We start from the raw sequence: 26055 nt of genomic DNA, 5'->3' as shown, positions 1-26055 counted from the left end.
TGCCCAAGGGCAATCAATGGAGGACCAAATAGTATGAACTCAAGATTACTTAATGAGCACCTTTCAGACTGCTTTCCCACAACAGGTTCCAGGATGAGGAAACATTAGAAGTAAGTATTGACTACAAGGAGAATCGGTTTAGGGCAATAAGGTGTTTACAATCTAGTTGATGGTTTTCCTTTGAATTATTTGTCACTGAGTGTGTGAGTGAGTGAATCATTAAACAGTTATGCTGAGACTTATCTTGTAAGAGACCAATCTAATTAGGTGAAAATCACCAAAAGAATTGTAGCGGGGAAGGGTCTCACAGAGCAATGAAGGGAGATTAGTTATATACATTAAGTCCTCAAATGCAGGATTATGTGTGGCAAGGGTCAAGAATGGTACAAAGTCCTGTGAAAGTTCAGAGGGTGAAAAAAACGTGTTTGGTGAGGTTTTCAGAGAACTTTGACCAAATTTAGTTGAAATCTAAAATGTGTTAAAGCACTGAGAATTAAAAGATGACCAAATCAAGGACTTGGGATTAGGTTGAATTTTGGCAGATGGAAATCGAACTGAAAGAGATGGCATGAAGAATGATTCAATAAAGGTAAACATGCAATATATGTACAGTATAAGGAATGCTCAAAAAGTTCGAAGACACACAAAGCTGGGAGGAAATGATGCTTCTGACTCTGCACGTTTTACAGCTGATAGCTAACATTCATAAAGCACTTCCTTAGCCAGCTTGTTGCCAAGAACTCGGTATGGAGTATTGACTTTAATTCTTATAGCATCTCTGGAGGTCAGTGCTATTTATCTCTACATTAAAAATGAATGTAAGAGAGATATGGTAACTTGACAAAAGGCATAAGCTAGTAAGTGGGCAAGATAGGTCTGAGACAAGGGCAATCTCATTCCAGAACCACATAACCATTAAACCCTTCTGCCAACCTGTCTCTGACCTTATTGATAATAGCTCTAAAATGTTTCATAAGAATAAGGCCCTTCGTGCCATGAGTTCCACTGCATTATTCATTTAGCTGTCACCATCTCTCATCATTATGGCAATATTCTCTTAGCTGCCTCTCATGACACCAGATATCTCTTCAAATTCATCCTACAACTGTCCCTAGAATTACCTTTCAATAACACAGGCCTGATCATAACACTTCTTGATTATAAAGGTATTCAGTTGTCTTTATGAACAAACTGAGACTTCTTAGTGTGGCATATAATGTCCTTTATAATCTGGCTGGAGTCCAGTTTTCCTTCACAGTCCCATCATCTGCAATTCTTCCTTTCTCAAACTTCTCAAATGTCCCAGCTATACTAAAATATACTTTGATTCCAAAACTAGAGCAGTTCTAGAGTCTTTTTAAAATGTTATTTTTTTACTGTCGTTTGAGAGTTCATGTAGGGGGAAAGTTGAAGTACTAAGAAATTAAGTCAAAAAATGTTTTGAGCTCAAGAAAATATAAAAGACATTGAATGACAGGTTAGGAGGCTTGGAATTTATTAAGTAGACAATAAAGAACTATTTAAGACTTTCAAACAAGGAAATAAACCATCATGATGGTTCTTTAGAAGGATTAATCTGTTGGAGTGGGCAAAGTCAGATGGCAGAGAGATTCTGTCTATATAGTTTACTACGAATCTCAAATGCCATGACCACTGCTAGGGACACAGTAGGTGTTTTATTAATATTTGCTGAATGAATGAATTCTAGTGTACCTTTTGAGTATTAGTGTCTACACAATATCACTTCCTTCCCTATGATCTTGATCTGTTTCTCATTTACACACTGGCCCTATCTCCTTTTCATCCATTTGATCTTTATATTGATTATTAGAGGATAATTTTCTAACTTTATTATTATAATCATTCTAATTGATATTCAACAAATCTTTAATTTTTTTTTTTTTTTTTTTTGTGTAGAGCCATGCCCTCCATCAATTTGAGGGCTTTTTCTACACTTGCTCACATGTAATCCTCACAAGAACCCAGTGAAGTAGTATCATTACTCCCATTTGGCATGTGATTGATGCCCAGAATTCATACCATTAAGCAGGGTAGACTTCTGGCTCCAAGTCCTATTCTCTTTACATCACAGAAATTGAAAAATTCACATCACGATTTCTTTTTAGTCTCTGACTAAAACATGGTGATTGATTTGGTCCCACTTTAGCCACTTTTCCTTAAAATGAAAATATCAAGGGTAAAGGAATGAAGATGGTATGGTCGCTCTATGGGGAAATAGGGTTGTGGGATTGTTTCTTTTCTCAAAGAAGTAGAGATGCAAATATATAGTCTTGGGTGAAGAAAGAGATCCTGTGTAGTAGGGTGAGGACAGTTAAGAATCAATGTTATTTAAAGAGTATGATAGGGGATGGAATTAAGTGCTGAAGTGGAACGTTCAGTTAGCCTTGGAAAGGAAGAGGGATACTTATCCTCAATGAAGGAAGAAAGTAGAGAAATCAGTAGAGGTCTAAGATAAATTTTCAAGTAAGGGAGGGAAGGAGGTTGCAGAAAATAATATCAGTAGTGATAGCCACTCTATTGAAGATTCTAGCTAAAGTGACTCCAGATTGTTTGGTCTCAGATAGTTGGACAATTGGCCAAGTATTACTCTCTAGAGATGCATAAGAGCCTGGTTAAACTTTGTTACTTGGCTAAGAGCATGGGTTATGAAGTCAAATTGTTTGGGTTTTAATTTGGCTCTTTTATTTACCAAGTTCATGACCTTGGCAAGTTACTAGCCCTTTCAATGTTTTAGCCCTCATCTGTAAAATGGTATAATATAGTAGTAACCTCATGAATTTGTTGTGCAGATTAAATCAGTTCATATATCCAAAGCTCTAGGACCTGTACTCTGTACACAGTAAGCCCTATTTAAGTGGGAGCTGCTGCTGCTATGTGTTTCATTTCCCTAGCACTTTAAGCATCTTGATTATCGTTCATTCTTATCATATAGTAAATATTTTCATGGGAGATATGGCTTAGCTGTAGACCAGAAGTGAAAAGTGCTATTCTTCCTTCCTCATTTACGACTATACCCATGTACATGGAATAACACACAGACAGGCCGGGCACAGTGGCTCACGCCTGTAATCCCAGGACTTTGGGAGGCCGAGGCAGGGGGATCATCTGAGGTCACGAGTTTGAGATCAGCTTGCTCAACATGGCGAAAACCTGTCTCTACTAAAAATACAAAAAATTAGCCGGGCGTGGTGGTGGGCGCCTGTAATGCCAGCTACTTGAGAGACTGAGGCAGGAGAATCCCTTGAACCCAGGAGGTGGAGGTTGCAGTGAGCCGAGATCACACCACTGCACTCCAGACTGAGTGACAAGAACGAAAATCCATCTCAAAACAAACAAACCCCAAAACACAGATAATTACACTGGCCTTAATTCAGCTGACAGTTTGGGATTGAGTGGTGTCTGTGTTATTTGAATTGTTTTATGCTTTAATTAAATAAGTAAGCAGGATTACTCAATCAAGATAATCATAGATAAAAGAACCACTTTTAACACCTAAATTAGGAACTCTGGAATAAAACTGCAGTGACCATTTATTGTACTTCAATTATATTCAAATCCCTTAATGACTTCTAAATTATTTTTGAATAAAGAACTTGAATCCTGAATTCAATACCATAGGAAACTATAACCAATCTACTCCTTATTTATAAATTAGTCAGCTGCTGGAGTTTTGCCATAACATACACAGTAAAACTCACACTTCAAGACCAACTGGAGAGAGAATTTAAGCTTTTCATTAATGATAGGTTCATTGCTTAAAAACTGCTACCTTATTTCAATATGACATGTAGACTATCTCAATTTTGGCTATTTTGGTCTATGCTTGCAATTAATGATAATTGCTGTTTTAAAATTTCAATAGCCATCTTAGAGGATTTTAATGAGAAAAATAATCCTGAGATAATATATGCCTACTCTATATATTGCTAACTTCATTTCCTGAAAGTTTATTTTAATAAAACTTATTTTGGTCTGCCAAAGAGAACTGCAGAATTGGCTACTCTTGTTACAAATAATTTTGAAAAATTATTGTACAATTTTGAGTTAAGTCAACTGTTAATTTTTCCCAAGTCCTTTGAAATATTATAACAACCTATTTATTAGAATTATCGTTAAATACTTTAAATAGCCTTGTGGATACTTTAAAATTATACTTAATTATATGGAAACATACCTTGACCAAGAATGAAATGAACATATGCAAAATGGCCAGATATGTTCAGAAACTTGAATTATTATTCCAACTACAAAATCTTTCAGAAATCATTGGAGAAGAATATTGGGTCATGAATTAGTGTATTTTCTCAAGTAGGATTAATTTGAAAGCTATAGTGTAAATTCAGTGGTAGGGAAAAAAGGATAAAATCACCAGGCTTATTTTTAAAAGCCACATATTACAAAAAGCAGAAAGAATTTGTAGTTTTTTCTTCAATATAGTATATGTATGAATGGATGCACAGAGTTTTATAGACTCAAACTCCTGATGATGAAATACAGTGTTTGCTAAAGATTTTTTCCTTGTTAATAAATGTTTCTATGATACACATTTGATAATACTTCTTTGTTTCATTTTAAATTATTTTTCTTTCAAGAAAGTACATGCAAAATAAACTTGCCATTTTTACAAGAGCTGTTCTCTTACTAATACTCTAATAGTTGCTGCCAAATATTTCTAAAATAGTTTAAAATAAATTTCATTATTCACCATTTGTTTCTTTTCCAATTTTTTAAAACATAGATTTAACTGTAGATAAGGGAAACTTCTCTGAAATGCCAGACTTTGTTGCACAAATATAAATTATGAAATACACAGCTGTATCTAACAAATGAAAACTACTAATTTGTGACACTGATTAAAGCACATTGCTGGGGGGCGGAGCAAGATGGCCAAATAGGAACAGCTCCAGTCTCCATCTCCCAGTGCGAGCGACACAGAAGACCGGTGATTTCTGCATTTTCAACTGAGATACTGGGGTCATCTCACTCGGGAGTGCCGGACAATCCGTGCGGGTCAGCTGCTGCAGCCTGACCAGCGAGAGCTGAAGCAGGGTGAGGCATCGCCTCACCTGGGAAGCGCGAGGGGGAAGGGAGTCCCTTTTCCTAGCCAGGGGAACTGAGACACACAACACCTGGAAAATCGGGTAACTCCCACCCCAATACTGCGCTATAACACCGGCACACCGGAGAATATATCCCACACCTGGCCGGGAGGGTCCCACGCCCACGGAGCCTCCCTCCTTGCTAACACAGCAGTCTGCGGCAATCTAACCGCAAGGCAGCAGCGAGGCTGGGGGAGGGGCGCCCGCCATCGCTGAGGCTTAAGTAGGTAAATAAAGCCGCTGGGAAGCTGGAACTGGGTGGAGCTCACAGCAGCTCAAGGAAACCTGCCTGTTTCTGTAGACTGCGCCTCTGGGGACAGGGCTCAGCTAAAGGAGCAGAAGCCTGTGCACACGCGAACGACTCTGTCTGACAGCTTTGAAGAGAGCAGTGGATCTCCCAACACGGAGGTTGAGATCTGAGAAGGGGCAGTCTGCCTGCTCAAGTGGGTCCCTGACCCCTGAGTAGCCTAACTGGGAGACATCCCCCACTAGGGGCAGTCTGACACCCCACACCTCACAGGGTGGAGTACACCCCTGAGAGGAAGCTTCCAAAGCAAGAATCAGACAGGTGCACTCGCTGTTCAGCAATACTCTGTCTTCTGCAACCTCTGCTGCTGATACCCAGGCAAACAGGGTCTGGAGTGGACCTCAAGCAATCTCCAACAGACCTATAGCTGAGGGTCCTGACTGTCAGAAGGAAAACTATCAAACAGGAAGGTCACCTATACCAAAACCCCATCGGTACGTCACCATCATCAAAGACCAGAGACAGATAAAACCACAAAGAAGGGGAAAAAGCAGGGCAGCAAAGCTGGAAATAAGAGCGCATCTCCTCCTGCAAAGGAGCACAGCCCATCGCCAGCAACGGATCAAAGCTGGTCAGAGAATGATTTTGATGAGATGAGAGAAGAAGGCTTCAGTCCATCAAACCTCTCAGAGCTAAAGGAGGAATTACGTACCCAGGGCAAAGAAACTAAAAATCTTGAAAAAAGAGTGGAAGAATTGACAGCTAGACTAATTAATGCAGAGAAGGTCATAAACGAAATGACAGAGATGAAAACCATGACACGAGAAATACGTGACAAATGCACAAGCTTCAGTAACCGACTCGATCAACTGGAAGAAAGAGTATCAGCGATTGAGGATCAAATGAATGAAATGAAGCGAGAAGAGAAACCAAAAGAAAAAAGAAGAAAAAGAAATGAACAAAGCCTGCAAGAAGTATGGGATTATGTAAAAAGACCAAATCTACGTCTGATTGGGGTGCCTGAAAGTGAGGGGGAAAATGGAACCAAATTGGAAAACACTCTACAGGATGTCATCCAGGAGAACTTCCCCAACCTAGCAGGGCAGGCCAACATTCAAATTCAGGCAATACAGAGAACGCCACAAAGATACTCCTCCAGAAGAGCAACTCCAAGACACATAATTGCCAGATTCACCAAAGTTGAAATGAAGGAAAAAATCTTAAGGGCAGCCAGAGAGAAAGGTCGGGTTACCCACAAAGGGAAGCCCATCAGACTGACAGCAGATCTCTCGGCAGAAACTCTACAAGCCAGAAGAGAGTGGGGGCCAATATTCAACGTTCTTAAAGAAAAGAATTTTAAACCCAGAATTTCATATCCAGCCAAACTAAGTTTCATAAGTGAAGGAGAAATAAAATTCTTTACAGATAAGCAAATGCTTAGAGATTTTGTCACCACCAGGCCTGCCTTACAAGAGACCCTGAAGGAAGCCCTAAACATGGAAAGGAACAACCGGTACCAGCCATTGCAAAAACATGCCAAAATGTAAAGACCATCGAGCCTAGGAAGAAACTGCATCAACTAATGAGCAAAATAACCAGTTAATATCATAATGGCAGGATCAAGTTCACACATAACAATATTAACCTTAAATGTAAATGGACTAAATGCTCCAATTAAAAGACACAGACTGGCAAACTGGATAAAGAGTCAAGACCCATCAGTCTGCTGTCTTCAGGAGACCCATCTCACATGCAGAGACATACATAGGCTCAAAATAAAGGGATGGAGGAAGATCTACCAAGCAAATGGAGAACACAAAAAAGCAGGGGTTGCAATCCTAGTCTCTGATAAAACAGACTTTAAACCATCAAAGATCAAAAGAGACAAAGAAGGCCATTACATCATGGTAAAGGGATCAATTCAACAGGAAGAGCTAACTGTCCTAAATATATATGCACCCAATACAGGAGCACCCAGATTCATAAAGCAAGTCCTTAGAGACTTACAAAGAGACTTAGACTCCCATACAATAATAATGGGAGACTTCAACACTCCACTGTCAACATTAGACAGATCAATGAGACAGAAAGTTAACAAGGATATCCAGGAATTGAACTCATCTCTGCACCAAGCGGACCTAATAGACATCCATAGAACTCTCCACCCCAAGTCAACAGAATATACATTTTTCTCAGCACCACATCGCACTTATTCCAAAATTGACCACATAATTGGAAGTAAAGCACTCCTCAGCAAATGTAAAAGAACAGAAATTATAACAAACTGTCTCTCAGACCACAGTGCAATCAAACTAGAACTCAGGACTAAGAAACTCAATCAAAACCGCTCAACTACATGGAAACTGAACAACCTGCTCCTGAATGATTACTGGGTACATAACGAAATGAAAGCAGAAATAAAGATGTTCTTTGAAACCAATGAGAACAAAGATACAACATACCAGAATCTCTGGGACACATTTAAAGCAGTGTGTAGAGGGAAATTTATAGCACTAAGTGCCCACAAGAGAAAGCAGGAAAGATCTAAAATTGACACTCTAACATCACAATTAAACGAACTAGAGAGGCAAGAGCAAACACATTCAAAAGCTAGCAGAAGGCAAGAAATAACTAAGATCAGAGCAGAACTGAAGGAGATAGAGACACAAAAAACCCTCCAAAAAATCAATGAATCCAGGAGTTGGTTTTTTGAAAAGATCAACAAAATTGACAGACCGCTAGCAAGATTAATAAAGAAGAAAAGAGAGAGGAATCAAATAGACGCAATAAAAAATGATAAAGGGGATATCACCACCGACCCCACAGAAATACAAACTACCATCAGAGAATACTATAAACACCTCTACGCAAATCAACTAGAAAATCTAGAAGAAATGGATAATTTCCTGGACACGTACACTCTCCCAAGACTAAACCAGGAAGAAGTTGAATCCCTGAATAGACCAATAGCAGCCTCTGAAATTGAGGCAACAATTAATAGCCTACCCACCAAAAAAAGCCCAGGACCAGATGGATTCACAGCTGAATTCTACCAGAGGTACAAGGAGGAGCTGGTACCATTCCTTCTGAAACTATTCCAATCAATAGAAAAAGAGGGAATCCTCCCTAACTCATTTTATGAGGCCAGCATCATCCTGATACCAAAGCCTGGCAGAGACACAACAAAAAAAGAGAATTTTAGACCAATCTCCCTGATGAACATCGATGCAAAAATCCTCAATAAAATACTGGCAAACCGGATTCAGCAGCACATCAAAAAGCTTATCCACCATGATCAAGTGGGCTTCATCCCTGGGATGCAAGGCTGGTTCAACATTCGCAAATCAATCAACGTAATCCAGCATATAAACAGAACCAAAGACAAGAACCACATGATTATCTCAATAGATGCAGAAAAGGCTTTTGACAAAATTCAACAGCCCTTCATGCTAAAAACGCTCAACAAATTCGGTATTGATGGAACGTACCTCAAAATAATAAGAGCTATTTATGACAAACCCACAGCTAATATCATACTGAATGGGCAAAAACTGGAAAAATTCCCTTTGAAAACTGGCACAAGACAGGAATGCCCTCTCTCACCACTCCTATTCAACATAGTGTTGGAAGTTCTGGCTAGGGCAATCAGGCAAGAGAAAGAAATCAAGGGTATTCAGTTAGGAAAAGAAGAAGTCAAATTGTCCCTGTTTGCAGATGACATGATTGTATATTTAGAAAACCCCATCGTCTCAGCCCAAAATCTTCTTAAGCTGATAAGCAACTTCAGCAAAGTCTCAGGATACAAAATTAATGTGCAAAAATCACAAGCATTCTTATACACCAGTAACAGACAAACAGAGAGCCAAATCAGGAATGAACTTCCATTCACAATTGCTTCAAAGAGAATAAAATACCTAGGAATCCAACTTACAAGGGATGTAAAGGACCTCTTCAAGGAGAACTACAAACCACTGCTCAGTGAAATCAAAGAGGACACAAACAAATGGAAGAATGTACCATGCTCATGGATAGGAAGAATCAATATCGTGAAAATGGCCGTACTACCCAAGGTTATTTATAGATTCAATGCCATCCCCATCAAGCTACCAATGAGTTTCTTCACCGAATTGGAAAAAACTGCTTTAAAGTTCATATGGAACCAAAAAAGAGCCCGCATTGCCAAGACAATCCTAAGTCAAAAGGACAAAGCCGGAGGCGTCACGCTACCTGACTTCAAACTATACTATAAGGCTACAGTAACCAAAACAGCATGGTACTGGTACCAAAACAGAGATATAGACCAATGGAACAGAACGGAGTCCTCAGAAATAATGCCACACATCTACAACCATCTGATCTTTGACAAACCTGACAAAAACAAGAAATGGGGAAAGGATTCCCTATTTAATAAATGGTGCTGGGAAAATTGGCTAGCCATAAGTAGAAAGCTGAAACTGGATCCTTTCCTTACTCCTTCTACGAAGATTAATTCAAGATGGATTAGAGACTTAAATGTTAGACCTTATACCATAGAAACCCTAGAAGAAAATCTAGGTAGTACCATTCACGACATAGGCATGGGCAAGGACTTTATGTCTAAAACACCAAAAGCAACGGCAGCAAAAGCCAAAATTGACAAATGGGATCTCATTAAACTAAAGAGCTTCTGCACAGCAAAAGAAACTACCATCAGAGTGAACAGGCAACCTACAGAATGGGAGAAATTTTTTGCAATCTACTCATCTGACAAAGGGCTAATTTCCAGAATCTACAAAGAACTCAAACAAATATACAAGAAAAAAACAAACAACCCCATCAAAAAGTGGGGAAAGGATATGAACAGACATTTCTCAAAAGAAGACATTCATACAGCCAACAGACACATGAAAAAATGCTCATCATCACTCGCCATCAGAGAAATGCAAATCAAAACCACAATGAGATACCATCTCACACCAGTTAGAATGGCAATCATTAAAAAATCAGGAAACAATAGGTGTTGGAGAGGATGTGGAGAAATAGGAACACTTTTACACTGTTGGTGGGATTGTAAACTAGTTCAACCATTATGGAAAACAGTATGGCAATTCCTCAAAGATCTAGAACTAGATGTACCATATGACCCAGCCATCCCACTACTGGGTATATACCCAAAGGATTATAAATTACGCTACTACAAAGACACATGCACACGTATGTTTATTGCGGCACTATTCACAATAGCAAAGACTTGGAATCAACCCAAATGTCCATCAGTGAGAGACTGGATTAAGAAAATGTGGCACATATACACCATGGAATACTATGCAGCCATAAAAAGGGATGAGTTTGCGTCCTTTGTAGGGACATGGATGCAGCTGGAAACCATCATTCTTAGCAAACTATCACAAGAAGAGAAAACCAAACACCGCATGTTCTCACTCATAGGTGGGAACTGAACAATGAGCTCACTTGGACTCGGGAAGGGGAACATCACACAATGGGGCCTATCATGGGGAGGGGGGAGGGATTGCATTGGGGAGTTATACCTGATATAAATGATGAATTGATGGGTGCTGACGAGTTGATGGGTGCAGCACACCAACATGGCACATATATACATATGTAACAAACCTGCACGTTATGCACATGTACCCTAGAACTTAAAGTATAATAATAAAAAAAAAAAAGCACATTGCTATTATCAAAGAAACTATAACATTCTGTGGATTCAATACTTACCTTCCCTTTTTATGAATATTTTAGAACTAGTAGGAAGAACTATGTTTTTAAAATGTGTAGCTTAAACTATTTTGGGTATAAAGTTTTTCCATGTGAATTAATAACAATTAATTTTATTCCTAGAAAAATTAGAACATGTATTGACTTTAAAGCTTTTGAATATTCATGAAACATTTCTTAAGAACCTATCATTGTTTAATACATTGAGTTGCTTACTATATTGTGGTAGTTTTAAAACTTGAAATATTTTAGGCTGAGTGCAGTGGCCCATGCCTGTAATCCCAGCTCTTTGGGATGCTGAGATGGTTGGATCACTTGAGGTCAGGAGTTAGAGACCAGCCTGACCAACTTGGTGAAACCTTGTCTCTACTAAAAATACAAAAATTAGCAGGGTATGGTGACTCAGTTCTGTAATCCCAGCTACTGGGGAGGCTGAAGCATGAGAATCACTTGAGTCCAGGGGTCAGAGGTTGCAGCGAGCTGAGATCATGCCATTGCACTCCAACCTGGGCAACACAGCAAGACTCTGTCTCAAAAATAAAATAAAATAAAAAGAAAGAAAATTTTTTTAGAAAAGACTTCCTAACCTGGTATGCCTTGTAATCTGTTCCTCAGTGTGACAGTGAGCATTGTGTGTGAGCACACTGACAGTGTGACAGTTTCAAATAAGAGTGCACCAGGGGCAAATAAATGTGGTCATGTTGGGTTTCTCTGTGTGGAATTTTTCAGACTCTAATGTGTGTTGTGAATCTTGAAGGGGAGTTGTGGGTACATGTTTCACAATTCCGTTTAACCACAGGGCTTCTTTTGGGGAGAAAGGAGGGGGTACACAGCACCTATTAACGTAAGCATGTATTAATGCACATTTTAAAATCTACTCTGTATCCCTGCACCTTTACTTTTGTACCTGCCAGCTGCTTGTGCTGTTGGCATCTATCACTTTGCTCCTCACTTTTACACTTCTTGCACCATCTAGGTGTTCTCTTCTTGGCCCATCTGCACAGCAACCACGACTGGTCCATGCCTGTTTTTTCTCTATTACCTGTGCTTGGATCTCATCACCATTCTGCCTGTCTCAGATCCAAGGTAATCTCTTTTATCTGACAGAAACATTTCCTCCATCTCAATCTTGCTTTTTTTGTTCTATGTGGAAGTAGAGGGACAGTTTTTAGTCCTCAGAAGAATTGGTTTGATGTAGCTCTTTAAATTTTAAAATTCATTAACTTTGGGTAGAATCAATAGTGTTATTTCAGGTTACTACACAGGCTTCTCTTTCTCAGAGACCATAGGCAGCTTTCCTCAATCCAGAAGACTGAGTCTTACGGCTTTAAACGCCTCTTCAGACTGTGTTTTCAACCACCAGTTTTCCCTACGAAGAAGATGTTTTGCTGTATCTGCCTCATTGTGCCAAACTTATTCCCCACTTATGCTGATTTTTTTCTCAAGGGAACCCTGCTCTCTGTATGCCCATTATTTGGCTTCAATTACATTTTACCACATTCTCACACTGCAGTCTATCACATCTGTATGTAACTAAAACCCAAACATGAACAGAGTTCAAATTCTTTTCTATGAGGTTTCTCAGCCTCTTGTAGTCAAGGTATGTAGCTCATTGCTATTGGGATATCACCTATTTCCATTTGCTAAAATTTTCAGCTTCACCTCTAGCATGGTTAGGATGGTTCTTCTAATAAATTATTCTGTGAAACAAAGATGTCCAACTAGAACTTATGAGTAATTTACTAATGAGTAACCTGTCATAATCTGGATTATATTTCTGGGTGAGAACTGAATTTTTCATATATTGGTGAATGATTAGAAAGTTCCACATTTTGTAGTTTTTTTTCTAGGAAGTTTAAAATATATGTTTTTTCAGAGATAAAATAATGTATTTCTGTTTACAACAACCACATATGAAATCATGAGTATTTGCAATGGTGCCTAAGTAAAATTGACAATATCAACAAACCTCTGCTTATGGAAGTCTAATTTGTTTTTATCATTAAACTGAGTGCTTTTTTGGATTTCACAGTATTAGCTGTGAAATAGTTCAACATCACATACCATGAATTTCTCCAGCCATAGGAGTTGTACTAAACACAAGTTGTAATGGCATCAATAGAAGAAGCATGGTTTCAACTCTTACTCTATCAAATGATAAACAATCTTCTTAACTAAATGAATTTTAAAATCTCCCTTGACCATATTGCAGTTAAGAATGTGACAGATCAAAGCATGGCCAAAGGGAGGGGAAAAAGAATAATCAGAGAGAAAGATTACATCTGTAGAGGAATAAAGACAAGGCATAGATCTTTGGGACATTATACTTCTGGAAAATGCCAATATTGAAAGACATCAATTGATAAAAATTAAGCTTTGAGAAATTTCCTAAAGAATGTCTGAGAATAAAAACTATCCCAGTGGCACATGTGACATTCCAAAAGGTTCATATGGCGTTGAATAAAGCTTTGCACACAGATAAGATTTTGGGGAAACCTAGGAAGAGGAATTCTCCTTTGACTTCCAAAGGAAAAACTCTGGCTAAGGATTGAAACTGTCTTGTTTGGTGGAGAGTAAGATGAAAGTTCATGCTGGTTCCAAACTATATATTATTTATATAGTTGTTTAAAAAAATTTGAGTATACCTTAATTAATGTTAGAATAAAACAGATATAGTATGCATACCATAGTTTGAGCTTAATCATCTTAAATAACCCATCACTAAGTTTTGATTTAAAGCACCTTTTCCAGATGCTAGATTTTATCTAACTGTTGCAATGAAGTTTCTGTGTCTGGAGTGGGTAAAACCAAAGAAGTAGCATCTTTTTCTGAAATACTGCTAAATTATGGTTCTATTGTGATCTGTTGAATTATTCAAATAGAAAAAAAAAAAAGAAAGCATGAACACTGCTCTCAAGAAACCTGGAATTGTTATAAATTATAAGAAATATTATTGTCATGAATCCTAATATGGTTTGGCTGTGTCTCCATCCAAATCTCATCTTGAATTTCCATGTGTTGTGGGAGGGATGCAGTAGGAGGTAACTGAATCGTGGGATTGGGTCTTCGCTTTGATGTTCTTGTGATAGTGAATAAGTCTCATGAGATCTGATGGTTTTAAAAGTGTGAGTTTCTCTGCACAAGCTCTCTCTTTGCCTGCTGCCATCCGTGTAAGACACGACTTGCTCCTCCATGCCTTCTGCCATGATTGTGAGGCCTCTCCAGCTACATGGAATTGTAAGTACATTAAATCCTTATAACTTGTGTAAGTAACCCAGTATAAGTAAGCCATACTTACTTCCTAGATACAATGGGGGTACAGGAATTGAGTAAATACAGCCATTCAAAATGGGAGAAATTGGCCAAAACAAAGGGGCTACAGGCCCCACACAAGTCTGAAATCCAAAGGGTGGCTTGCACCCTCTGAAGCCATAACCTGAGCTCTACGTTGGCCCCTTTCGCCATGGCTGGAGAAGCTGGGATGCAGGGCATCAAGTCCCTAGGCTGCACACAGCATGGGGACCCTGGGCCAGGCTCATGAAACCACTTTCTCCTCCTAGGCCTCCAGGCCTGTGATGGGAGGGGCTAAAGGGCTCTCTCATGCCCTGGATATATAGTATAATGTATATACATTATATATACATTATACTATACATTATAGTATATCATGGTTTTTCTCAGGTATGGCTTTATCGGCAGAGTGAAAACGGACTAATACAGCAAATTGGTACCAGTAGAGTGGTGCGCTGCTGAAAAGATACCCAAAAATGTAGAAGCAACTTTGGAACTGGGTAACAGGCAGACATTGGAACAGTTTGGAGGGCTCAGAAGAAGACAGGAAAATGTGGAAAAGTTTGGAACTCCCTAGACACTTGTTGAAAGGCTTTGACCAAAATACTGATAGATATGGACAATGGAACCCAGGCAGAGGTGGTCTCACATGGAGATGAGGAACTTGTTGGAAACTGGAGCAAAGGTTGGGATATGGACAATGAAATCCAGGCTGAGGTGGTCTCAGGTGGAGATGAGGAACTTGTTGGAAACTGGAGCAAAGGTTGGGATATGGATAATGAAATCCAGGCTGAGGTGGTCTCAGGTGGAGATGAGGAACTTGTTGGGACCTGGAGCAAAGGTGACTCTTGTGTTTTAGCAAAGAGATTTTACCTCTGCCCCAGAGATTTGTGGAACTTTGAACTTGAGAGAGATGATTTAGGGTATCTGGAGAAGAAATTTCTAAGCAGCAAAGCATTCAAGAGGTGACTTGGGTGCTGTTAAAGGCATCCAGTTTTAAAAGGGAAACAGAGCATAAAATTTTGGAAAATCTGCAGTCTGACAATGTGATAGAAAAGAAAATCCCATTTTCTGAAGAGAAATTCAAGCCAACTGCAGAAATTTGCATAAGTAATGAGGAGCCGAATGTTAATCCCCAAGACAAGATAATGGGGAAAATGTCTCCAGGGCATGACAGTTTTCTAACACTGCTATAACGAATGACCACAAATCTAGTGGCTTAAAACAGTACAGAGTTATTATCTTACATTTCTGGAGGAAGAAGTCTGAAATGTGTCTTATTTGGCTAAAATCAAAGTATGGGCAGGCTTTGTTCCCTCTGGAGGTACTAGGGGACAATCAGTTCCTTGTCTTCTCTAACTTCTAGGTCCTCCTGCATTCCATCTTGTGTCCCCCTCTTCTGTCTTTAAAGCCAGAAATGTTGCATCTTCAGATTGCACTGTGACTCTGACTCTTGTTTTCATTATCATGTCCCCTTCCCTCACTGTGTTCTTCCTGCATCACTCTGCCCCTTGTAAGGACTTTTGGAATTACACTTGGCACACTTGGAGAATACAGGATAATCTTCCCATCTCAAGGTTCTTGATCATCTGCAAAGTCCCTTTTGGCATGCAAGGTAACAGGTTCCTGGGAGTAGGTCGTGGGCATTTTGTGAGGCCATTATTCTATTATAATTATTAACATTAAAAAAATCTGAAGATAAATATTAAAAATGTAAGAAGTTCTGTCAACACTCGAGTCTATACTCGCTATGATGATGATCAGCTAGAATTGAGTATCTGGTAGTTCCTTTGTAAACACCTTGTTGCCCTTCAGTTGACCAAAGTTCATTTGGGATGACTTTGCTAACTTATATTACCTGCCTAGCCTCTAAAGCATTTGAACTTTTATTTTCTGTGTAAAAAGAATACCTAATTCCATTGTAAACAGAGTATAATAATTATTTTATTTTTCTAGGTAATTATTACCCTTTTTAAAAACTGACCTCTGATTATAATTTGGTTTCTTTGAATCCCCAACCAAATCTTATCTTGAATTAGAATCCCCATAATCCCCACGTGTCAAGGGAGAAATCAGGTGGAGAGTAGTTGGATCATGTGGGCCATTTCCCCCATGCTATTTTTGTGATAGTGAGTCTCACAAGATCTGATGGTTTTGTAAGAGGCTCTTTCCCCTTTGCTATACTCTTCTCCTTCCTGTCACCTGGTGAAGAAGGTGGCTTGCTTCCCCTTCGCCTTCTGCCATGATTGTAAGTTTCCTGAGGCCTCCCCAGCCATGCTGAACTCTGAGTCAGTTAAACCTATTTCCTTTATGAATTACCCAGTCTCAGGCAGTTCTTTATAGCAGTAGGAAAACAGACTAATACACTCTCAGGCAGTTCTTTATATAGCAGTATGAAAACAGACTAATATGTTTTCTTAGTGATACATACGAATATTCTAGTTCTGTTTAGAATCTTATTTCCTACTGAAAGTTTATCCTTTTGAATTTTGAATTAATGCTTCAGGTTCATGATCCATTTTCTTTTTTTTTTTTTTTTTTTTGTTTGAGACGGAGTCTCACTCTGTCGCCTGGGCTGGAGTGCAGTGGCCGGACCTCAGCTCACTGCAAGCTCCGCCTCCCAGGTTCACGCCATTCTCCTGCCTCAGCCTCCTGAGTAGCTGGGACTACAGGCTCCCGCCACCTCGCCCGGCTAGTTTTTTTGTATTTTTTAGTAGAGACGGGGTTTCACCGTGTTAGCCAGGATGGTCTCGATCTCCTGACCTCGTGATCCGCCCGTCTCGGCCTCCCAAAGTGCTGGGATTACAGGCTTGAGCCACTGCACCCAGCCGATCCATTTTCAATGTACAGGAAAAATCAGGTCTTTGAGGCTGCAAAATGGAGGCCTAGTTCCTGGTAAGTGATTAATTATCAAGATGGGGATGCTCAGTGGGATCTCTGTGGAGATATCCCGCTGTCTGTCTCATTTGCATTTTAAAACATCAAGAAAGAAATAAACCAACATACTCATATTTATGACATATTGATCACATTTATATTGGAGCAATGCAAAATTCTCAGACAGAAGAGGAGAAACATAGCTGAAGCGATTTCAGAAAATTAGAATAAATTTTGTTTTATATATATTTATTTTGATGTTGAATGGAAACAATAGCTTGCAAACATATTATATTCCCAAGACCCATTGACAGTTTCAATTATGATGGAAGTGTTTTGTTCTGTGAAAATACTGATGAAGATTAGCTCTGTTTTCCCATCCAATAAAAGCTATAAAATGGTTCCAAAATATAAATGGTGATTTTTAAGTTTATTAAATGCAAAACTGAGCCTTGAGATATTCAGTGTCAAGGAAATCCAAAGTTCATCAAATGTAGAGTTATAATTACTTTGCCACATTTATTGTTGTATTTTGAGTTTCATAAATTTCTCTGAACAAATGGAAAATTTGTGCCAAATAAGAATTTATATTTGGGTTTATTATTAAAAGTACACATTTATAGTCTGTCATTGCAAGTTTGTTTGGTCTATAGTGGTTGGACATATTGCCCAAATCACTGTAATATCAGCAATTATGCATATTTTAGCTTTTACCACAGTAATGTTCTACTTACATATCATCAAACTCATTAACTTCTCTGAGGTGCATTTCTTAATTACCCCAGACCAATGTCATTCCTCAGTCCTATGAATTCCTTTACCACTTATTATGTGTATCATTTCATATAATATTGACTACTGTATTCATTTGCTTGAGCCCAGCTGTCTTTTTTTGCTGTTATTGTCTTACAAAATTACCATTTCTAAGACCTTATTCTTTTTTTTTTTTTTTTTTTTTTTTTGAGACGGAGTCTTGCTCTGTCGCCCAGGCTAGAGTGCAGTGGCCGGATCTCAGCTCACCGCAACCTCTGCCTCCTGGGTTCACGCCATTCTCCTGCCTCAGCCTCCCGAGTGGCTGGGACCACAGGCGCCCACCACCTCGCCCGGCTAATTTTTTGTATTTTTAGTAGAGACGGGGTTTCACCGTGTTAGCCAGGAGGGTCTCGATCTCCTGACCTCGTGATCCGCCCGTCTCGGCCTCCCAAAGTGCTGGGATTACAGGCTTGAGCCACCGCGCCCGGCCAAGACCTTATTCTTATCCTCTTTTGTAAACTCTGTCAAATAAGAGATAAAATTGAAAGAACAATAAAAGAATAAAATGGGAAGGGTGGCATAACTTCTAAAAAGATGCTAACAAATAAAGCATATATGGTGGAGGAAATAGTGTTCCTGAAGTAAAAAAATTACAAGTGGAATAGGAAATTATTAAGGTATACATTTAAAAAACCTTTCTCAAACTGAGGTAAACAGTAAACTTCTAGATCAAAAGAGTAAACCAGATTCCAGATAAAAATAGTAATACTCAATTGTGAGTCAGATCCTGGAATTATTTGGCTTCAAGAAAAAAGAAAGACCTTACAACATACAGAGAATCCTTTCTAATCTAAATGTAAAAGGTAATGAAGTACGGCGTTTAGAAGAATAGGAGAATAAAATCTTTATGATTCCAGAGTAATACATACTGTTTAAACAGGATACACAAATTGCTAACTATAAAGAAAAACATTGATAAATTAAACTACATTAAAGTTAAGAACTTATTATTATCATAGGTTATCATTAAAAGAGTGAGTGGGAGTATATTTTTCATGTATTTGGCACATACACATATATATACTTATATATATATAAAGGTCTTACATATCCATAATACATAAAGAATGCTTGCAAATCAATAAGAAAATGTCAGATAACCCAGTAGAAACATTGGCAAATGACTTGAATAGACACTTCACAATAGGGAATATCTTGGTAGCCCATAGACCTGTGAAAAGGATCTCAACTTTATTTGGTCATCAAGCAAATTGCAAATTAAAACCAAAATGTGATGCCACTCTATACCCATCAGACTGGCTAAAATGACAATGTCAAGTGTTGGAGAGGATGTATAGCAACTAGAACTCTCATCAATTATTGATAGGAGTTGTAAATCAATATAACCACTATGGAAAACTATTTGTCAATATTTAGTAGTGATGAACATATTCATACCCTATTGCCCAATAATTCTACTCTGCAATATATATTTCACATATGTTGCCCAACAGGCATGTGCAAGAATATCCATAGCAATATTGTTTGTAATGGCCCTGTGTCAGATATTGCCAAGACAACTCAGTTTTGATGGTTTATAGAACTCACAGGACTCAGCACAACTAGAGTCATGCTCATGGTTATGATTCATTGCAGTGAAAGGATACAAAGTAAAATCAGGACAAGGAAAAGACTCATGGGGCAAAATCCAGAGGAAACATGGTGCCAGTTCTCAGAGTCTTCTCCCAATTGATCACACAGGACACACTTAATTCCTAGAGCATCAAGTTGTGATAACACATGTAAAATGCTGTCTATCAGAGAAATCCATTAGAGACTCACTGTTCAGAGTTTTTTTTTTTTTTTTTTTTAATGGGGGACAGACAAATATGCAGCCTCTGCCTGGACCATAGCAGAATTCCAGACTCCCAGAAGGAAAGCAGGTGTTCAGCATAAACCACATTGTTTTTGCAAACCATTTGGGCACAATGAGACACTATTACCAGTTACTCACTCCAGAATCCAAGTTCTCACATGCTAGTCAAGGGCCAACAGTAGATGCAGCCTAGTCTAGGGATAGCAGTATGCCCTGCTATGTTAACTCTCTTCTGCATAAGCTCCAAACTGGAATTAACTAGGAGCTAAAAATTCTAACAACAGTTAAATGAAACAGTGAATAAATAAATTATGGTATGTTCATACAATGGATTACTTTACAGAAAATGAGAATTCTATTCCAAAACTCATATGCAACAATATGGCTGAGATATAATGCTGACTGAAAGAAGCAGGACGTAAAAGGATACATATTGCATCTTTATGTTTGTGGGAAGTTCAAAACTAGATGCAATTAAACATCATAATGTTTGAAGTCACCTAGGGAGACTAAGAATCTGAGTGTTGATTACATGTTCACTTTGTGACTATCCTTTGGGTGAAACACGATTTTTGCTTTTTTCAATATTATGTTCTATAGCAATAAAAAGTTTACTAATAAACATTTCTTAACATTAAAAAATAATAAAGACTTTTGCATATATTTAGGCAGAAGGAACAGATGATTTAGTAAGAAAGTAAGAGATTTTTTCTGATAGTTCTATGTCATTAAAACAATTAAAAATATGTACTATTTAGAGAATGTTTATGCCAGAAACTCTACTGAGTCATAGTATGTAACCCTGACCTCTCCAGTATAGCAGACACTGGACTCATGTGGCTTCTGAGGACATGAAATGTGACAGTCCAAATTGATATATGTGACATGCAAATGCTATAACTGCATGGTATAGCTCTATGGTATAAGTATAAAATATACACTATATTTAGAATTCTCAGTATAATAAAGAATGTAATATCTCAATAATGTTTTACATATTGAAATGATGTGTATTATTGAACCTATTGGGTTAAGTATAATCATTTTTATTTAAATGGTAAATATTTAAATTAATTTTACCTTTTTAATGTGACTGCTGGAAAAATTAAAACTATAAATGTGGTTTGCACTATATTTTTATTAGCACTAATACAGATCATGCTATTAATTCCTTACATTAAACCTGGAAAGTAAGGAGTAGTCTCATTTTACAGATAAGAACAATGAGATTTAGGAAACGAAGTAAAAGTATGCATTATCTAATTTGCAAAGGTTTCATAGCAAGTAATTAGCAGAGCTAAAATCAGATGTTTACATGATTCTAGGTCCTGTGCTTTTCACCTCCTGTTATACTCTCAGAAGACCACGGTGCATCATGTACTGAATTTTCAGAGGAGAATGGGTTTAATCCAAGTATTCTTTATGTAACCAGGCTGAAACCTCTATGTAAAATCAACAAGAAAATATTTTTATGTATCCAACGACTCAGGAAAATATACTACTTATGTAGCTACCCTACCAAAATCTTCATTTAAATATGCAATTCAGCCAATGTATAGAAAAACTAAAATATTCTTGAATGGGAAACTCATGGTGTGAAAAAGCTGATGGTGGGCTTTGAGTTTATGTAAACATAAAAATGAGTCTATTAAAAGGGAAATATAATTCCTTAAAATTCTTGAATAAAATAATACAATAATAATGATTTCAAAATTACAGAATATGAAAACAAAAACTAGGGTGTGTGTAGTGGAATGGGACTAGGCTGAGGATGTATAGTTTACAGTTTACTTAGGAGGAAGTTAATAGATGCTATTTCTTTCTTGAACTTGATAAACTGACAACTATATGCTTAATCAATGCTATAAAAGATACAAATGTAAACACTAGTGGAACTAAAAACAGAACACATAATTTACAACATACTGAAAGTAGATATCACAGGTAACACAGACTATCAAATAAAAGAGAGAAAACAAAGAAAATAGCTAAGAAGCAAAAATAAAACCGAATCTTTAAAATAAGATGACTGAAAGAGCAAATGCAGATGATCCTTGACTTACAGTGGGGTTATGTGGTGAGGAACCCATTGCCAGTGGAAAATATTGTAAGTCAAAAATTGACATTTTGTAGACCTAATGGCACCCGAAACACAATATCCAAAAAATTCTGGCAGCACAGCACACTGTATGGGTTGTTTACCTTCGTGATTGCATGGCTGACTGGGAGCTGTGACTTACTGATGCTGCCCACATAGTGACAGTATCATACCGCGTATCACTATTCTGGGAAAAAATCAAAATTTAAAATTTGAGGTACAGTTTCTACTGATGGCATATCACTTTTGCATCATTATAAAGTTGAGAAATCTTAAGTTGAACAGTTGTAAGTCAGGACCATCTGTACACTTCTTCCAATGATAAAACAATGGAATAAACTCCATTAAAGAAAATACTGAGTTGAAAGAAAAATATTCTGTTTAACTTTTTTTTTTTTTTGGATACCAAGGTAAAGCTGTAGTAACAAAGTTGTATTTAACGATCCTATAGTATCTAATTCCATTTGCTTTTCTGGTGACTACATTTAGAGTTCTTTGGGTCTTTAGTCAGCTATTTACAACGTTTATGTTTATTGACAAGCAGCTACAGGAAGTAGAAATGTTAATGTCTCATTTTTAATTGTCATTGTTTACCTCAACTTTTGGCTACATGTAGCTTTGATTTAGGAAGCAATAATAACTTTATTCTTTAATGGAAGCATTTAAAACTCTGTTTATCTTTCCTGGATCTCAGCCTCCAATTACCTAGAAACAAAATGAAAGCAGTGAGAGAAAAGACACAGATGCCAACAGGAAAACAATGATTTGTACCCTCAGTATAATGACCATATGTATCGGTGGTGCTGAGACTATTATTACTATGTGCTTGCTTTTGATGGAAGTTTTCTTGCTCTATTTTAATAAAACTCTGATATAGAAAAGTAAGTATACTACAAATCCAGCTGTTTATTCTCTTAAATTTTATTCTTGTATCAGTGATTCTGGGCCATAGCAGCTTTGAAGGCTAAACTAGGTCTCAGTATTAGTCACTCAGCAGAAAGCATTTTTCTCAGGGGTGATTCCACCTACCCTTTAATTTCTCATAAGCCTAAGAATTTTATTTCTGGTAGTTCTCGAGGCTGGGAAGTTTAAGATCGAGGAACTTGAAGATGAGCTCTCTGGTGAGGCTCTGCTTCCTGGTTCATAGATGGCCATCTTCTTGCTGTATCTTTACATGGGAGAAAGGGCAAGGGAAGTCTTCGGCTTCTCTTTTATAGGGGGACTAATCCCATTCACAAGACTTCCTCCTCATCACCCAATCACTTCCCAAAGGAAACACCTCCAAATATAATTGCATTCAAAATTAGATTTCACTGTGAATTTGCGGGGGACATAAACATTCAGTCTATAGCAGCAATGAACGATATATCATCCTGGAGAAACATGTTCGAGAGAAATCTTTTCCCTGAAACCCACTCCTCTGTAGTCTGCCTCAACCAGCTCATTGCCTGGCCTATTGTAGGAACTCAGTATATTATTTTATTTTACAAAAATGGACTTTTATATCATACAGTGTTTTATAACCTATCTTTCTCACTTATAAAATAATTATGTAATAAATAGCTTCCTCTGTGTTGTGATTATAGATAACTACTACCCGATGTGAGGTGTGGAATTACATTTAAAGTAATTACTGGTAGAGGAGAACTTACTTCTCTTTTGTTAATTTGTTCACACATTATTTTCATGAGCTTACTGAGCATCTTTATTTATGATGTTTATTTTGAATTATATGTTAGGTAATTCGTAACCTGTATCTTTAGGGTCAGTTTCTGGAGATTTATTTTGTTGCTTTGATTGGGTCATTTTTTCCCCCATTTGTGTTGGTGTCTGTATATTTGAAAAATAAATCAACTCCCCAACTCTTTGTAAACTAGCTTTATAATAGGGAAAAACTTTCACCAGTCGGCCCAAGTAGAGATTATGAAAGCCTCTCAAAGTTTTTCTGTGGATGTGTCTTTTCTGGGCTTTGCATGTGTAGATTTCTATTTGCTAGTTTCCTTTTTTCAGGAGTTCGTAATCTTTTGCTTTCTCTGACGTCTGCCATCCTGTGGTGGGCCCTCTGACCTGCTGTCAGATCATGCTCTCTGAGCAGCAACATGCCACTCAGATCTTTTATACTCTTCATGGCTCGTGGCATCTAGAGTATGCTAGGTCCCATCTGCATTACCAGAAATTCAAGAAAGAAACCAGTCCCTTGGGCAGCCCCTCAAAAAGTTGGACTGTTGGACATGTGTTCCACTCTTCTCTTTCCTCCTTGAGTGCGATACTGTGGTTCCTCTGGAGTAGCAGCATATACCCAGTTCTTTTTCTGTTCTCAGTGGTCCCCAAGCATCTAGAGTATGTTATCATTGCTCCAAGATAAAAACCTCCCTGAAAAGTCAGAACATTGGATGTATGAGCTCGTCTCCTCTTTCTCTCACCAGGGAGTATCCAGAAGCTGGTAGTTTCCTTCCAATCACATGGTGCTCTGTCAGGCAGAGGGACTATGGTGAGAGGGTGACAGAAATTTTTCTACTTGCTTCAATGTGGCTGGCTTTGTGTTCTCCTGGGATGCAGATGCCTCTTAATTGATTTCTGGATTTCTCCTAAACAGAATTAGTCCATATATTGTTATTGATTTGATGTTTTGTGAGATGAAGGAGGTGCTTTTTATTACTACATCTTGCTGATGCCACTCCTCAATCATTCCTCTATTTACTATTAAGTTTTGCTATTTACATATGCTTTTGTTTGCTGAGTTTTGGGGAATGTGATCACTAACAAAGCATGCTCTATGATTTTTATCTGTAGTAGAGAAAATAGCTAGGAGATGTAGACATACTGACAGATACTATTTATTAAGCACTTTTATTGCATCAGGACATACCTGAAGTGTTTATGAGATGATATTTAATATTCATAAAAGCATTGTAGGCATATTGCCTTTATTTTTCAGTTTTGTAAAGGTGAAAACTAGTGCACAGAAATAGTAATATGTAACTTTCTCAAAGTCATTCAGCTTATTAATAGAAGAACTGGGGAACTGGGAATTACAACACAGGCATTTCAACTTCAGAGACTGTACCCCAGGAGTCAGAGACAGCACATATTAGCTCTGCACTCATGTAATTTAACTCACTGGTTGTTCTACAAGTGAAAAAGTGTAAGAAACAAAACAAATCAGTATGGTAACCACACAAATAAAAAAATCAGAAAACCCTCCACATTTTTGTTCAACTTAGAACATATGTGTGAAATGGTGTTTTTTTGTTTGCTTATTTGTCTTTTTTTTTGTTTTTGTTTTAAAAGTTAAATATTCTTATTTTTTATAGCTGGAAAATATCCCTAAATGCTGATTATATTCTCTGTGTTATAAATGGGAAAATAAAACAGGCCCTCACCAGATTTTTCATTTAGCAAAACTGTACAAAGAGAAGAAATCTGATGTTTGGCCAAATTTGAATACAGATTTCCCTGAGAGTCTGACTGTGAAAAATAAGCTGTGGTAAGAGTTTTTTAGGTTAAGATAATACTAAACACTATATTCAAGATGGGAGAGATGATTGCCATTTTTCAACTAGTCCATCTGGGTCAGTTTGATACTAATATTTTTCTTTATTTTTATCTCATTAGGAACTAAATCCTGTTGTATCAAAGGTCTTGAGAACTCTGGCCACCTGCCACTCATCTGTGCTATACCCAATAGCAGCTTTTGGATCCTAGAGTTGCTGCTGTCTCTCATACCACAAAACCACCTTCTCCTGATTCTCTAGGAAGACTACTGAGAGTCAACATCGAGCCACTGGTGGTATGTACTGTATAAAGAGTTTTGATTAAGCTTGCTTAATTGTCCCTCAGGATAGTTTTAGTATTTATACCCCATAATATCTCTGTGTTATACCAATACTTCTTATTAATATATAAAAATCCTTGCTAATTTTATAATTGTAAAATGTCTTGTTGTTTTGATATGCATTGAGGTTGATTTATTTCTTATTAACTTATATTCTTTTGTGACACGCCTGCTTGCATCTCTTGTCTGTTTTTCTGTTAAAATATTTTCATTGGTTTTTAAGAATTCTTGGCAAAT

General features: G+C 37.8%; 1 pseudogene; it reads left to right on the top strand.

Annotated features, from left to right (window-relative positions):
• LOC111542816 overlaps nt 1–25688 on the top strand; it is an 84035-nt pseudogene extending 58347 nt beyond the window's left edge.
• The last annotated feature ends 367 nt before the right edge of the window (nt 25689–26055 follow it).

The sequence above is a fragment of the Piliocolobus tephrosceles genome, chromosome 11, assembly GCF_002776525.5.
Source record: "Piliocolobus tephrosceles isolate RC106 chromosome 11, ASM277652v3, whole genome shotgun sequence".
NCBI classification, from domain to species: Eukaryota; Metazoa; Chordata; class Mammalia; order Primates; family Cercopithecidae; genus Piliocolobus; species Piliocolobus tephrosceles.
The sequence above is the reverse complement of the archived record's forward strand: the minus strand, read 5'-3'. Positions and strand labels throughout refer to the sequence as shown.